The sequence below is a fragment of the Mesocricetus auratus genome, unplaced genomic scaffold, assembly GCF_017639785.1.
Source record: "Mesocricetus auratus isolate SY011 unplaced genomic scaffold, BCM_Maur_2.0 Super-Scaffold_100010, whole genome shotgun sequence".
NCBI lineage: Eukaryota > Metazoa > Chordata > Mammalia > Rodentia > Cricetidae > Mesocricetus > Mesocricetus auratus.
Genome location: NW_024429194.1, coordinates 67,871,422 through 67,880,513, shown reverse-complemented (window position 1 = coordinate 67,880,513; position 9,092 = coordinate 67,871,422).

The following is a 9,092-nucleotide window of genomic DNA, read 5'->3' as shown; positions in this document are numbered from 1 at the left end:
TGGATCACAGATGGATGGGAGGTGGAGAGGAGGTGGGGCCCCACAGCTGTTTGAAGCCAGAGAGAAGGTGACTAAACAGGCAGGTCATGCCAGATGTTTAAAACAGGTAATGCTGGCTATTTGTAGCTAGAAAATAGGCCACACTAGCAGACACAGCAAGATGGGCCTCGTTTGGCAGGTTCTTTTTTCAAGTTAGGGACAAGGATGTGCTGCTCATCTTCAGATGACCTACACCCACCGACCTCTAGTCACAGACCTGGTCTGCCAGGAACTTCAAGTCTAGATTCAGATTAGTTGGGATTCAAGGAACTACTGTGGTCATATAGTTCCACTTCACATACAACATAGAAACCTCTTCCATGATCCCAAGTGCTTGTTGGACTTACCCATGAATGTCTTCACTGCTGGGGAGGTCAGGGCACCTCCTCTCTGGGCAGTTCATCTCCTCTCAAAGATCTCATTCCAAAACCTTAGGACTTCACAAAGTAAGACGTGCTGGTATAGATAAAAGTTGATAAAGGGCACGGTGGTGGGAGGCATACCAAGCAGTCAACTCATTCATGGAGAGATGGCGAGTCAAGGAACTTAGATTCTGTGCTGGCTAGTTTTTGTGTCAACTTCACACAAGCTAGGAACATCTGGGAAGAAGGAATCTTAATTAAGAAAATGCCACCTTAGGATCAGCCTGGAGGCAAGTTTGTAGGGCATTTTCTTGTCTGATGATTGATGTGGGAGGGTCCTGCCCACTGTGGGCGGTGCCATGCTTGGGAAAGTGGTCCTGGGTTGTGTACGAAAGCAGACTGAAAGAGTCATGGCGAGCAAACCAGTGATCAGTGTTCCTCCATGGTGTCTGCTTCAGTTCCTGCCTCCAGGTTCCTGCCTTGAGTTTCTGTCTGGACTTCCCTCGAGGATGAATTGTAACCTGACGATTTTTCAGGTGAAATAAATCCTTCCTCTTCAAGTTGCTTTTGGTTATTGTGTTTTATCATAGCAATGAACCTTAACTAAGACAGATGCCCACATAATCATATACAGGCACCCAGAAAAAGTAGAACATATCTCCAACACGTTTCTCTATCTGCTGGCCCATCTAGACAGGGACCCTGCTGCTCCTCATCCTTGGTTCTCCTTCAGATAGATGCTAACATAGACTTCCATCTTGGCAGGTTCTTTCCAGGGAGCCACCATGGTAACTCCAGAAGACTGGGACCCAAATGGGGAAGGAATGTGGGAAGATGCATGATGAAGGGTGAGGGGGAAGAATGCCAACAGAGAGGCTGAGATGGAAGATGGCAGAGCGCAGCCTTTGTGGTAGTGTGGATGAGGGGGAGGGTCTGAGTCTGCTAGGGCCTGCACCAGGGGTCAGTCAGCCCTCAGAGCTGGAGGAAGTGGGTGTTCTGGAAGGTGATTTTAAAAATATATTTATTTTTATTTTATGTGCATTGGAATTTTGCCATGGGTGTCAGGTCCCCTGGAACTGGAGTTACAAACAGTTGTCAGCTACCATGTGGGTGCTGGGATTTGAACCCAGGTCCTTTGGAAGAACTGTCAGTGTTCTTACCTGCTGAGCCATCTCTCCAGCCCAGTGTCAGGTGATATTTGCTGAACTGCCATTTTATGCTAAATGCTATGTTGTAACTGCATTTAGGCCTTAAAAATTCTGTCTCATTCATCCATCCATCCATCTATCCATCCATCCATCCATCTATCCGTCTACCCATCCATCAGTCCATCCATCTCTATCTCTCTCTGACTCTGTCTCTGTGTGTGTGTATGTTTTCATGTATGAGTATAAGCACATGCATGCCACAGTACATGCATAGACGGCAGAGGACAACCTTGGGAGTTAGTTCTCATCTAAGAAAAGATGTCTATGGTTTCCTACTGTGTTCGCCAGGATGACCAACCTATGAGCTTCCAGAGGTTTCCTGTCTGCACCACCTCCCATTATCCCCAGAGGAATTCTGCAACTGCAAACTCAGGCACTACTGTGTTTAGCCTTTACATGCATTCTTGGATCCTAAGGTTCTCATGTTTCCACAGCAAGCCAACACCCCAGTTCATGGGCTCGGGCCTTCCTGAAACTATAGACTTCTGTTGGTATAATTGAGGACATGTGATCCCAGAAGCAGTTCACTTATCACTGGGCTTGTTGAGCTACTATGGAGAATCTCAGCCAGGCAGGACCAAAAAGTTGAGAGAGAAGACTGACCCAGGAATATAAAAGGGGATTTATGCCCCCAGACAGCCTACATCACCATGTAGGTCCTCTGAAACCAAGACCAAAAAATGCCAACAGGAAGCAGAGCCTGGAAGAACTTGCTGCTGGGCCAGCTCCAGGAGGTCTGGATTACATTTCTAAGGGCACCCCAAATTCAGCTTCCAAAGGGACCTGAATACCCAAAGATGTAGCCCGAGAGTGCCCTGACCCAAGAAGAAAGGCTCAGCAAAGTCATCCACATCTGATCTCACTATGGCTCTCAATTGCACACATGTGGTTTCTTTCCTACAGCAGTTTGATGTTACACAGTACACTCGGCTTTCCACTTTCTCCTTTGAAGTTTGGGGCAGCCTGACTTTGGGCACTGCCTGGGTACACTCATCTCAGAGTCCTGGGCTGTACATATGGTTCAGCCAGCCACATCCACGCTGACCTCTGCCTAAAATGGTCTCTGCTCACTGGCACTCATCCCCCTGTCTAGAAACCCTCATGCCGTAGACTCTGTTCTCATACAGCAGATGGATGTACTGTGCTGTGAAAATTAAAGAGTTTGAGCAGAAAGGAACTGGGTAGAAGTGGGGCCCAGGGATCTATGCTGAAGTTGTATTTTTATTTAAAAAAAACTGGTTTTAGCTATTGTGTGTATGTGTGTGTGTGTGTGTGTAAAATGAGAGGTTCTTAGTCCTGGCCAGTCCTGTGACCCTTGAGCCCCAAATGAACACACGGACTCTATATTAGTTATAAAACTGTTGACTGGTGACTAGGGCTTCTTATTGGCTAGCCCTGTCTTAATTATTAACCCATTTCTATTAATCTAAGTATTTCCATGTGGTCTTATCTTACCAAAGAAGGGTCCAGACTACTAACTCCTTTGGCGGCTCACATGGTGACTCCTCTCTGCCTACCTTTCCCAGAATTCTCCTTGTCTCTTAGTCCTGTCTATCTTCCTGCCTCATTGACTGAGCAGTGTTTTATTCATTAACCAATAAGAGGAACATATATATATAGAAGGACAATTCCCATAATGTGTTTTTGACACAGGGTCTCCTGTAGCTCAGGCTGACCTTGAACTCACTACAACCTTGAATGTCTGATCATCCATCTCTCAAGTGCTGGGATATGAGAGCCTCCTAGCATATACATTTGTGGCCATTGGAAATTGTGGGTGGAACTTAAATTCTCAAGCCCCCAACCCCCATGACTGGGTTGTGGTCCCTGGAGATTTTGTGGTTTGGAGGTTTGTTCCTGGTGTGTTGATGGAGAGGTTGTGGCATGTTGAGAGGTAGAGCATGTGGGAGGTCACTGGGACCCAGGCTGAGGATGCCAGCTGTCAGCAGAAAGGGTTAAGGGAGTTTGCAGAGGACCCCCATGGTTAGTTCTCCCTAGGGGGCTATGATACATGAAGCAAGTCTGGCCTCTCCTCCTTGTCTAGAGCAGGGCTGGTTCTTACAGGCACTTCCTTGGGATCCCAAGCACTACTGTGCTGGTTCCCATGCACCACTGGGTCTTCACCAAAGAATGAAATAATGGAACCACTCCATCCTGCACTGCTGGCCTCCAGCCTCTTTTGTAAACCAGACATAGCATGCTGGTTTACAATCCCAGTGCTCTAGAGGCCGAGGCAAGAAAATATAAGTATCAAGATAAATGTTTGAGTGGGATGGTGGCAGCACATGCCTTTATCCCAGCACTCAGGAGGCAGAGGCAGGTGGATCCTTGTGAATTCGAGACCAGCCAGTACAGAGACAGAGTTCCAGGACAGGCTCCAAAGCTATAGAGATATCTTGTCTAAAAAAAAAAAAGATAAATGTTTGATAAAGGATTCACAGGGAAACCTGGTCTCAAAACAACAAAAATTGACACTGCTTTTCTTTATAAACTTACCCATTGTCCAGTGCTTTGTTAGAACATCACTAAATCAGCTCATTAGTGTATTAGTATTAGCTTTAGCCCTACAACTTGAAGGAGCAGCCAACATAGACAGAACCCAGGATTCTAGCAGCTTCTAAATTTATGACACAACTTCATACTTTTTTGGGTTCCAGAGTAATGACTTGCCTACTTAAAACATTTGCAGAATGGCAGGCAATTGTACCAATGTTTGTTTGCTACTCCCCAACAGTGATGATGAAGTAAAATTACAATTGCAGGTCCTCCACCCTTTGGAAAGCGTCTAGGCTCAGCACACATACAAAGACGTGGATGGGCCTGGCAGACAGAGATAAGGAGCCTCCAGGAGCCAGCAAGGCTGTCAGCAAAGGTGAGACAAAAAGAGAAAGAGACGTGCCCTAGGCTGACCAGGAGCCAGGTGCTGGCAGGAGGCACCTTACCAGCTTCTTGCCCCAGGTGAGTTGGCACAGTAGAACTGTTCTGGCTTCTTAAAGACAGTGACGGTACACCGGACCGGGCAGGAGTGGTTCCTGATTCACACATGAAGATCTACTCTGTCAAAACTAGCATGGTTATTATGCTAGAGTTCGGCCATGAGGAATTCCCTTTCTCATGCATTCGTTTGTCCACTTATGCACCTAGCAGATGGTAAGGATGAAGTGTCACTGTGCCGGACATGTCCGCGTAGCAGGGGCAAGGTGAGCTAGTTGGCATCTGATGGGAGACACTGGGATAATTGTATTTGGAGCTCTGATTTGGGCCACCAGGACACAGTAAGAGGACACTGATCCTGCAGCTAGGTCACCTCTGCAATGCCAGCGCTGCCACCTTTCACCACCCTGGGCAACTTTCCTGGCCTTCCAGTCCTCAGTTTCCCTTACAGGCACAAAAAGCGAGACCCTGGCAAGGCTGCCATGAGGACAGAGTGACTCCATACTTGAACCTGTAGAGCAGTGCTTAGTATGTAACAAAACTAGACAAGTAATTCTTAAAGAATAAAGGAGGGATTGGGCATGTAACTCAGTAGGCACACGAATCCTGTATTTTTGGTTTTGAGCCTAGCCATCTCTCCAGCCTGGCACATGAATCCTAAACTGAACTTGAAGGGAATGCCCATGAGCCTAGCACTCTGGAGGCAGTGGCAGGAGGATGGAAGTTCTAAGTTTAATAGGAGTGAGAGGGGAACAAGACTGGATAATGGGGTGATTAGGATTTTAAAAAATACATTTTATGAGCTGGGCAGTGATGGCGCACGCCTTTAATCCCAGCACTCGGGAGGCAGAGGAAGGCGGATCTCTGTGAGTTCGAGGCTGGGCTGGACTGACAGCCTCCAAAACAATACAGAGAAACCCTGTCTCGTAAAACCAAAAAAAAAAAATACATTTTATGTATATGAATGAAAATACCATAATGAAACCAATTGTTGTGTATAACTAATGCATGTTAAGAAGCATGCTAAAAAGAAAAAGAAAAGAGTACTTGCTGCTCTTGCAAAGGACATGGGCTTGGTTCCTGGTACCCACATGGTACCTCACACCTACTTGTGACTCACCCCAGTTCCAGGGAACCTGATGCCCTCTTCCAACCTCCATGAACTCTTTTGGGCGCATAAACTCACACAAATGCACATATATACAAATAATAAACACACAAATCAATGCTTAAAAGATAATTGAAATCATCCTCTGCTACATATCAAGTTCAAGGCCAGGCTAGAATCTATGAGACCTGGTCTCAAGTGAGAGGAGGCTCGATTTAGTCAGGATGACTAGGGAAAGCCTCTTTGAGAGAGACAGGGAAGAAAGAAGGAAGGGAAGGAGGGAGGAGAGGAGAGGAGAGGGGAGGGGAGGGGAGGGGAGGGGAGGGGAGAGGAGAGGAGAGGAGAGGAGAGATATAAAATAGAGACATAAGTTGGGCAGTGGTGGCGCACACCTTTAGTCCCAGCACTTGGGAAGCAGAGGCAGGCAATCTCAATGGGTTCAAGGTCAGCCTGGTCTACAAAGTAAGTTCCAGGATAGCCAAAGCTACACATAGAAACCCTGTCTCAAAAAAAATTAATTAGAGACATAAAGTGTGATATACATTAAAAAATAAATGTAAATTTTAAATGTGAAACTGAAGACTCTCCATTTTGATGTTGGGGTCCAATGACCCTTCAGTGAGTCACACTGCCTAACTCACCTGGCTAGATAGAGCCTTACTTCTGACTTCCGAGGGGCAGCCTGCAACCTTTGCTTGCTCCCTGGAAGGCTAATGCCTCTAACACTGTGTGGCACACCGTTAGTGGGGTCACCTGCAGCTGCTTGGTATGAAGGTGCAGGAGAAAAGGCACACGAGGGGCGTGTCCACCCACAGGCTCTCCATGTGGGACCAGGGGCGTGTCCACCCACAGGTTCTCCATGCGGGACACGGGTGCATCTCAGGTCTTCCTGGCCAAGTCGGGCGAGACTGGCTCTGCCTGGCCTCAGATTCCCACCCAGTGACTCCCCAGAGCCGCTGCAGCACTCCATCCTTTGAGCAACACCCTGGGCCTCGCCCTGAGGACTCCTCTACTGCCACTGTCTAGGAGCGATTCTGTTTGTCCCCAACTGACCACTAGAAATGTTCGTTAGAATGTTCCTACGACGTACATTACTCCATAAGGCTTTCTCTAGACTACCTGGATCACAGAGTAGAAAAGCAAGCAGTCACCCACCCACCCACTCACACAGGCAGAACCTGGGGACCCACCCACAGAGTCAGGCTTCAGGGAAGGACAATAACTAAGAGGTAGCAAAAGTTGAGGGCTCTTTAAAAACGGGTTATCTTGGCTTACCAAAGGCATCACTTTTAGGTTAGCAGAGCATGTAAGAATGTGAGGCTGATTATGGGTTTAATGAGAAATCTGGCACTACGGATATCTCCAGGGATCCACAAGGATGACCCAACGAAGACCCTAAGCAATAGTGGAGAGAGGACCTTAAATGCCCTTCCTCTATAATGAGATTGATGATTACCTTAAATGCCATCCTAGAGCCTTCACCCAGTAGCTGATGGAAGCAGAAACAGATACCGACCCCTAAGCACTGAGCCGAACTCCTGGAATCCAGTTGCAGAAAGGGAGGCGTGAAGAGCAAAGGGGTCAAGACCATGCTGGGGAAACAGATGACCTGAGCAAGTGGAAGCTCACAGAACCCAGACTGACAGCTGGGAAACCAACATAGGACCCAACCAGGCCCCCTTAACATGGGTGTGAGTTGGGGGGACTGGGCAGTCTATGGGGTCTCTGGCAGTGATACCAGTATTTATCTCTAGTGCACGGATGGGCTTTGTGAGCCCATTCCCCACGGAGAGATACTCTCTAAGCCTAGGTACATGGGGGAGGGCCTAGGTCCTGCTCCAAATTGTGTGACAGACTTTGATGATCCCCCATGGGAGGCCTCACCCTCCCTGAAGAGTGGATGGGGGTGAGATGGGAGAATGGCGGGGGAATGGGAGGGCAGGAGGGAAAGGGAACTAGGATTTGTATGCAAAATAAGGTTGTTTTTAATTTAAATGAAAGTTAATTTAAAAAAGAATATAAATTGACTTGATCATATACAAAAGAAAGAAAGGAAGAAAGGAAGGAAGAAAGAAGAAAATTTGAGCCGGGCATTGGTGGCACAAGCCTTTAATTTCAGCACTCAGGAGTCAGAGGCAGACGGATATCTGTGAGTTCGAAGTCAACCTTGTGTATAGAGCAAGTTCCAGGACAGGCTCCAAAGCAATACAGATAAACCCTGTCTTGAAAAACAAAAACCAAAAAGAAAGAAAGGAAGGAAGGAAGGAAGGAAGGAAGGAAGAATGAATGAATGAATGTAAGGCTGGGGACTGGAGAGATGGCTCAGAGGTTAAGAGCACTGACTGCTCTTCCAGAGGTCCTGAGTTCAATTCCCAGCAACCACATGGTGGCTTACAACCATGTATAATGAGATCTGGTGTCCTCTTCTGGCCTGCAGGCATACATGTATGCAGAACACCATGTACATAATAAATAAAATAAGTCTTGGCTTTAAGAAAAAAACAAAACAAAACAAAAGAACATGAGGCTGAGCTCTGAGCTCTCAGAGCAAGGTGCAGGACCCTTTGTGGGAATGAAAACTCAGCAAGACTCCCACTTGGTGTGCTCGCATGCCTGATCTGGGGCTACGCACCCTTCTGTAGAAGGGTACTGTTTTTCGCTTTGCCAAACTTCTCTGGGTTATGTGGTCGCTGTCCTGAGACCCCCAATCCATTTCTAACCACTGATCTGAGGACCAATTAGTCAGCTTCCATCTGCACAGCAACCAGAATCCATAGCACCCAGCACACCCAGTTCAAATTTTCTTGCTACTTCCAGGGGTCCCAAAGCTCTGCCCTCTGGTTTCCTTCCACCCCTTCTGCCCTATCAAGGTCCACTTCCTGCAAGAAAGTTTCCTCAAGCTTGCGAGAGAAACTGCCCCTAGAGCAGCTGAGGCGGTGTGGCTTCCCACCATAGCCCTGTTTCATCAACAGTGTAGGAGGACACGACCACTTGTCCTGGGCTGCAAGCCCTTCACCCTCAGGTGCCACCAAGCTAGGCTAGAGAAGGACTTCAGCTCAGGGGTAGCACCCAGGATCTGAAAGAGGGACCCCTGAATCAATGCAGGTAAGTAGACAGACCAGGGCGAGCGGGCCCACGGCCCCAGCAAACGTATGAGAGAACCAATTCTTTGTCTATAGGGTAGAGCTTTGAAATACATATGTGCTTTCTGATCTATGAACAGCAAGATCAGAGTTGGCTCCAGCCACAAGCGGCAGTGCTTTGCCGAGTGCTGGGGGGAGAAGCCCTATGCATTTTGATGTGAGAGCAGTTCTGGGCTTCACTCAAGTCTTCTGGTGGGTGGTGAGAGGTGAACTCAGCAGCCCAGGGCTTTTGTTACCCTCTAAATTCCTCTTCTGATGGGTTTGGTGACTTTATCCGTGAAGGTGAGGGCAGCTGATC